Source organism: Hypanus sabinus, unplaced genomic scaffold (assembly GCF_030144855.1).
Source record: "Hypanus sabinus isolate sHypSab1 unplaced genomic scaffold, sHypSab1.hap1 scaffold_61, whole genome shotgun sequence".
NCBI classification, from domain to species: domain Eukaryota; kingdom Metazoa; phylum Chordata; class Chondrichthyes; order Myliobatiformes; family Dasyatidae; genus Hypanus; species Hypanus sabinus.
The window spans coordinates 824,971-833,007 of record NW_026781466.1 but is presented as its reverse complement, the minus strand read 5'-3'; the positions used below and the strand labels follow the sequence as shown (position 1 = coordinate 833,007).

Sequence of the window (8,037 nt, the reverse complement as noted above, 5' to 3'; positions counted from 1 at the left end):
AGGGTCTCGGCAGGAAATCTCTGCTTTGCTCTATCCCCTCTATAGAAGCTACCGGACCTCCTGACTTCCTCCAACATTTTGTGTCTGTGACTCTGCATCTCCAACATCTGCAGAAACTCAGCGGGACAGAGTGCAGAATGCAGAGACTACATCGGGTCTCTCTAATGTCGAGGAGGCCACACCTGGAAAACTGGAAACAGTGGATGACCCCAACAGTCACGATGCTGAAAAGTTGCCTCAAATGGAAGGACTGTTTGGGAACCTGACTCGTGGTGAGGAAAGTGTTCTCGGGCAGGTCTGGCACTTCATCCACTTGCAGTTGGCTTCCAGACCACTTCACAATCGCTGTAAACCTCTCCCTTTTGTGGACAACACTACCACTTGGTGGTGATTTGCCACAATAACAGGACCCCCCCCCCCCCCCCGATTTGTGGACTCCATTGTCACCAGGTGGCGCTCTGCCGCAATAACGCTGAGAGACAGAAATGTAACGCTGCAGCCTGCTGAAATATTTATTCAAGGTTCAGAGTTGTTTAATTCCATTTCCAGCAGGCATGTGTAAACGAGGTCGAAATAATTATTACTCCGGCTCCAATACAACACAAAAACACAATAGTAACAACATATATCCACAGCTTATATACTGTGCACGGATTGATTGTATGTTCATAAAGTGACGCTCGGCATAGGATGCCTGCATATAAGATGACAGACGGGAAATGATAAAGTAGAGGTGTTTGGTGTTGTGGAAGGGTGGGTTAGAGGGTAGAGATATTTATCAGCATTACTGGTTGGGAAAAGTATCTGTCCCGGAGGCTGGTAATCCTGGTGAGGATGCTGAGCATCTCCCCACCAATGAGAGTGAGATGAATCGTCCATCAGTGGGATGGGTGGAGCTAGATTATGAAAATTAGGTTGGTCCTTGATCTCAAGAGAGGGAATTTGGAAAATACTAATGAGGTGCTTTTAGAATAGCTTGTAATTGTGCCCTCTTGAAAAAAGTTAATTCTGGAATGGGTGTTGTCCAAAGAACCAAATTTGATTAGGGTGCTTATGGTAAAGGAACCATGTGGACATTGTGATCGTAACATGTTGCAATTCACCCTGCACTTTGAGAGGGGAAAGGTACAACAAGATGCATCTTTATTAGTAGGGCGAGGGGAACTACGGAGGCACGAGAGAAGAGCTTACCAAAGTTGATTGGAAGGGGACACTAGCAGGGATGATGGCAGAATTGCAATGGCTGGAGATGTTCAACTTGACAGCCTCAGGGTTGAAGAGAAACACATCATATTCCACCTGCAGAGCTCCAACATGAAGGCATGAATATCGGTTTCTCCTTCCAGTAAAAAAAATACTGCCCACCTTTCCTTCTACATACCCCCGAGTAACGTAACTTTACACATTCTGACCACTGATATCTGGGACTTCCATATTCCTGCCAGTGTCTTCTACAGATAAGAGTGATGTACGATACTTATTCAGTTCATCAGCCATCATCTTTCACCCTCACCCCATTAATACCTCTCCAGCATCATTTTCCATTGGTTTGATATTCGCTTCTGTCTCTCTTTTACACTATATATGCCTGAAGAAAAAATAGCATCCTCTTTAATATTACTGGCTAGCTCACCTAAGTATTCCATCTTTTCCTTCTTAATGATTTTAGTTGCATTCTGTTTGCTTTTAAAAGCTTCCCAATCCTCCAACTTATAGTAATTTTTGTTCTGTGCCCTCTCTTTGTTTTATATGTTGTCTTCGGTTTCTCTTATCAGCCACGGTTTTGTCACCTTACCTTTAGAATACCACTTCCACTCTGTGACTTCTGAATTGCTTCTAGAAATTCCAGCCATTGTTGCTCTGTTTCATGTTCTTTTTAAATCAATTTTGTCAATTTTTCTCTCATGCCTCTCTAATTCTCTTTATTCCACATCGACTTTAGTTTCTCCTTCTCTAATATCGGGGTGAATTTGATCAGATTAAGAACACTTGCCCCTGAGTGTTCTTTGGACTCAAGTGACCTAATTAATTCCGGTTCATTACTACACCCAATCCAGAATAGCTGATCCCCAAGTGGGCTCAATCACGAGCTGCTCGAAAAAGCATCTTGTCGGCATTCTAGGAATTCCTCCTCTTCCAACCAACACCATCCTGATTTTCCTAATCACCTGCATGACAATCCCCATGACTATTGTAACATTGCCCGTTTGGCACTCATTTTCCATCTCTCATTGTAATTTGTGGACCACATATTTACTACTGTTTTGGGGTCACTATAAAATTCCCATCAGGGATGTTTTGTACATTTGCTGTTCCTTAATACTACCCACAGATTCTACACTGCCCAACGCTATGCCACCTCTTATCTAATGATTTTATTTAATATTTCACCAACAGAGTCACACAACCCCACGACCAGCTTGTTATTTCACTAAACATATAAATATCTGGGAAACAAGGGGACTTGCAGGTGCAAGAAATCGAGAGAAATTCACACAAAGTGCTGGAGAAGCTCAGCAGGTCAGGCAGCATCTGTGGATGGGAATCAACATTTCGGGCCAATACCCTTCTTTGGGACTCTTGATACCCACGTATCTGGGAAATCAACAAGCAAAGACAACAGAAAGTAGTGCAATATTGAGAAAACCTGTGACAAAATTTATTTCAAGGCTTTAAAAAACTGTGGAACAGAGCTCAATAATCAACAAATACAACAAAGGCAATAAACACTTCCATCAATACCGACATTGACTTTTTTAAATGAAAATATCTTAGTCCCATTACGATCATAAAATTTACAAAGATAAGTAAGAACAGAAATGACAAGTTTAGAAAAGACTATTTACACTCAAACCCACCGGGATTAACACTTCCTTGGACAGAAGGAGGAAGAAGAATAACGCACATGAGAAAAAAAACGACCACAAGACACAGGAGCAGAATCGGCCATTTGGCCCTTCGAGTCTGCTCCACCATTTCATCATGAGCTGATCCAATCTGCCCTTTAGTCCCATTCCCCCACCTTCTCACCATAACCTTTGATGTCCTGACTACTCAGATACCTATCAATCTCTGCCTTAAACACACCCAATGACTTGGCCTCCACTGCTGCCCGTGTCAAAAAAATGCCACAGATTCACCACCCTCTGACTAAAAAAAATTCTCCACATCTCTGTTCTGCATGGGCGCCCTGCAAACCTTGAGTCATGCCCTTTTGTACTAGGCTCCCCCAGTCACTCTTGAAATTGCATTCAGCAATGGGGATGGACTAATATCCAGCTTGCAGCTTATTGGATCTTTCTCCCCAATGTGAACCCAGTCGTGTGTTACAAGGTTAGATTATTGAGTGAATCCCTTCCCATATTCACAGCAGGTGAACGGCCTCTCCCCAGTGGAACACAATGATGCAGCATTCGTGAAGACGGTTGAGAGAATCTCTTCGCAAAGTCTGAGTAGACGATCATCATCTAACCGGTGTGAACTTGCTGGTGTTTTAATAGACGAGATAATCGTGTGAATGCCTTCCCACATTCAGAGGTCGACGGCCTCTCCCCAGTGGAACTCACTGGTGTGCCAGTAGATCAGATAACTGAGTGAATCCCTTCTCACAATCTGAGCAGGTGAAATCCCTCTCTGCAGTGTAAACTGACTGGTGAGTCACTAGGTGAGATGATGTGGTGAATCCCTTCCCACAGTCTGAACAGGTGAACGGCCGGTCCCCAGTGTGAACTAACTGGTGTACTTGTAGGCTACCTAACTGTGTGAATCCCTTCCCACAGTCTGAATAGGTGAACAGCCTCTCCCCACTGTGAACTCACTGGTGTCCCTATAAGTTGAATGATCGAGTGAATCCATCCCCACAGTCTGAGCAGGTGAACAGCTTCTCCCCAGTGTGAACTTGCTGGTGTCTCTGTAGGTTAGATGACTGAGCAAATCCCTTCCCACAGACAGAGCAGGTGAAATCCCTCTCTGCAGTGTGAACTGACTGGTGAGTCACTAGGTGAGATGATGTGGTGAATCTCTTCCCACAGTCTGAGCCACACAACCCCATCAGTTCCATTATCCAAGTCATTGACAAACTATGTAAGAAGTTCCGGTCCGAATACTGACCCCTGAAGACCACTAATCACTGCTGGCCAACCAGAAAAGGCCCCTTTTATTCCCACTCGCTGCCTCTTGGCTGTCAGCCATTCCTCTATCCATGCCAGTATTACTTCGGATTTTTATCCTGTTAAGCAGTTTCATGTGTGACACCTTATCAGATGCTTTCTGAAAATCCAAGTAAATGATATCCACTGCCTCTCGTTTGTCCATCCTGCTTATGACTTCCTCGAAGACTTGTCAGGCAAGATTTCCCTGTACAGAACCTATGCTGGCTTTGTCATTATATCATTAGTCTCCTAGTACCCCAGAACCTCATCTGTTATCATGACTCCACACTTTCCCAGCCACTGAGGTTAGGCTAACTGGACTATAATTTGCTTTACTTTGCCTTCCTCCCTTCTCAAAGAGTGGATTGACATGTGCAATCTTCCTGTCCTCCGGGACCATGCCAGAATCAAGTGATTCTTGACGTGTCATGACCAATGCATCTGTTATCTCTCCAGCAACCTCTCTCAGGACTCTGGGATGTAGTCCATCTGGTCCAGGTGACTTATCCACTTTAAGAACCTGAGTTTGCCTCAAACGTTTTCCTTTGTAATAGCAATGGCACTCACTCCTGTTCCCTGACACTCATGGATCTCTGGCACACTGGTGGTGTCTTCCACAGACAAGACGGATGCAAAGTACCTATCAAGTTCATCTACCATCTCTTCCCCATTTGTACCCCATGAGCATCATTTTCCAGTGGTCCAATATCAACTCTCGCCTCCCTTTCGTATATTTTATAACTGGTTGATATTATTGTATAGTTTGCTGTCTTATTTCACCTTTCCCCTTATAGCTTTTATTTTAAATTTGCCTGCTGTTGGATGTTAAAAGCTACCCAGTTATCCAACCTACTACTCACTTTTGCTACCTTATATGCTTTTGTACAGTCTTTCACTTCCTTTGTCAGTACTACGTCTGTGGGACATATCTATCCTGTACATTATGAACTAATCCCAGAAACGTCAGCCATTTCTGCTCTGGCGTCATCTCCACCAGCATCCACCTGAGGAATCACCTCTCTCATGCCTCTGAAATTCCCTGTCATTCCCCTGCGATACAATGCATCTGACCTGTGCTTCTCCCTCACAAATTGCAGTAGGACTTCAATCATATTATGATCACTGCCTTCTAATGGTTCCTTTACATTAACCTGCCTAATAAGATCTGGGTTATTACACAACACCCAATGTAAGATAGCAGTTCCCCGAGTAGGCTCAACCATCAGCTGCTCTAAAAAGCCATTTCGTTAGCATTCAATACATCTCCTCTTTTGCGATCTCACGCCAATCTGACTTTCCCAATCCTCCTGCAGAGTGAAGTCACCCACTACAGTTGTGTCATTAAATTTATTACATAAAAGCCAAACATTCAGCAGTACCTGGGGCAGAAGTGAGGATACATGCTTTTACTAAGGAGAGAAGGGGTTATTGAAGCGGAAAGGCCTGAAGGTAGATAAGACACCGCAGAGTTCAGAAAGAGGTGGCTGAAGAGATTGTGAAGGCATTAGAGTCATAAAACACTATAACACAGGAAAATGCCATTCGGCCAGTCTAGTCCGTGCTAAAGCATTAATCTTCCGAGTTCCAACAAATTCCACCTAGACCATCGCCCTCCATATGCTTCTCATCCAGTGACCTAAGCAAACTTCTCTAAAAGATTACAATCGTCCCTGCCACTTGCTCTGGCAGCTCGGGGCACACTCTCCCCGCCTCTGAATGAAGAAGTTCCCCCTTAGTTTTCTCTTCAAGTGATGAGTAATGATCTATCACAAATCACTAGATTTTGGAACGGTTCTGGTGGACCAGAAATTTGCAAATGTCACTCCACAATTTAAGAGGAAAATTATTGGACAGTTATTATTGTTGGACAGTTATTATTATTGGACAGTCTGACCTTAGTGGTCAGGAAGATGTTAGAGTGTACTAAGAGTGTGTTTTTTGGGTACTGTAATTGGGGAAACATGATGAAGTAGGCCAAAGTCAGCCGGATTCCTTCAAGGAAATCTTGACTGACAAATCTCTTGGAATACTTTGCGGAAATAACAGGCAAGGTAGATAAAGCAGAGGCAGTGTATGTTGTTTGCTTGGATTTTCAGATGATCTTCAACAAGGTACCCCATGCAAGGCTTATTGAGAAAGTAAGGAGGCATGGGATCCAAGGGCACATTGCTTTGTGCATCCAGAACTGGCTTGCTCACAGAAGACTAAGAGTGGTTGTATACTGGTCATATTCTGCATGGAGGTCGGTGACCAGTGGTCTGCCTCAGGGATCGGTTCTGGGACCCCTACCCTTCGTGACTTTAATAAATGACCTGGATGAGGAAGTGGAGGTACGGGTTAGTAAATTTGCTGATGACACAAAGGTTGGGTTAGGTTGCAGGGGGATATTGATAGTCTGCAAACCTGGGCTGAGAAGCGGCAAATGGACTTCAACCCAAAGAAGTGTGATGTGGTTCATTTGCTTCGGTCAAATATGATAGAATATAGTAATAATTGTAAGCCTCTTGGCAGTGTGGAGGAACAGAGGGATCTTGGGGACGGAGTCCACAGGACACTCAAAGCTGCTATGTAGGTTGACTCTGTGGTTAAGAAGCCATACTGTGCGTTGGCCTTAATCATCCGCAGGCTTGAGTTTAAAAGCCGAGATGTAATGTTGCAGCTATATAGGACTTTGGTCAGACCCCACTTGGAGTACTGTGCTCAGTCCTGGTCGCCAAATTACAGGAAGGATGTGGAAGCCATGGAAAGGGTGCTGAGGAGATTTACGAGGATGTTGTTTGGATAGGGATAGGTTGAGTGAACTCAGTCTTTTCTCCTTGGAGTGATGGAGGATAAGAGGTGTCCTGATAAAGGTGTCCATGAAAATGAGTGACATTGATCGTGTGGATAGTTAGAGGCTTTTTCCCAGGGCTGAAAGTGCTAGCACGAGAGGGCATAGTTTGAAGATGCTTGGAAGTAGGTACGGAGGAGATGTCAGGGGTATGTTTTTTTTACATAGAGAGTGGTAAGTGTTTGGAATGGGCTGCCGGCAATGGTGGTGGAGGCGGACACGATAGGGTCTTTTAAGAGACTCCTGGATAGGTACACGGAGCTTAGAAAAATAGAGAACTGTAGGTAACCCTTGGCATTTCTAGAGCAAGGACATGTTCGGCATCGCTTTGTGAGCCAAAGGGCCTGTAACGTGCCGCAGGTTTTCTATGTTTCTAAGGTGCTGCACGTGAGGCTGCTTAACAGGATCACAGCTCATGGAATTACAGGAAAGAAACTTGTGCTGACAAGGGAGAAAGTGTCAGAATAATGTGGGCAATTCTGTTTTGCTGTCGGTAACTAATGCTGTTCTGTAGGGGTCAGTATTGAGACCGCATCGTTTCATGTTAAATCTGAATGATATGGATGACGGAATTGATACCTTGGTGACGAACATTGCAGTTGATACAAAGATAGGTACGGGACAGATAGTTTAGAGCAAAGCGGGAGTCTGCAGAAGGACTTCGATAGGCCTGGAGAATGCCAGCAAAGTAGCAGTTGAAATACAGTGTATGCAAGTCATGTACATTTGGTAGAAGTAATTGGGCGTAGAAAAAAAATAAATGGGAGAAACTTGAAAAAATTAGAGGTTCATAAGTGCTTGTGAGTCCTTGAGCAAGAGGCCCTAAAGGTTTGCTTGCAAATTGAGTTGATTAAAGATGACAACTGCAATGTTAGCATTAGAAGAGCAGGGATGCGATACTATAGCTTTATAACGCATTGGGCAGATCACTGTTGGTGTATTGTGAGCAGATTCCGACCTGTACTTACGACTTATTATCTGAGCAAAAGATGTGTTCGTATTGGAGTGGGTCCGGAGAAGTTTCAAAGAATGATTCCAGGACGACCAAGAGTGGAT

The 8,037-nt window shown here is 44.1% G+C and overlaps 1 protein-coding gene across 1 annotated transcript in view; it reads right to left on the bottom strand.

Annotated features, from left to right (window-relative positions):
• Positions 1-554: 554 nt before the first annotated feature.
• LOC132389608 (zinc finger protein 226-like) overlaps positions 555-8,037 on the bottom strand; it is a 30,806-nt gene continuing 23,323 nt past the window's right edge. Inside the window, exon 4 of the transcript XR_009510619.1 lies at positions 555-2,595. The gene's annotated coding sequence lies outside the window, so the exon portion shown is untranslated. The remainder of the gene's footprint in view (positions 2,596-8,037) is intronic.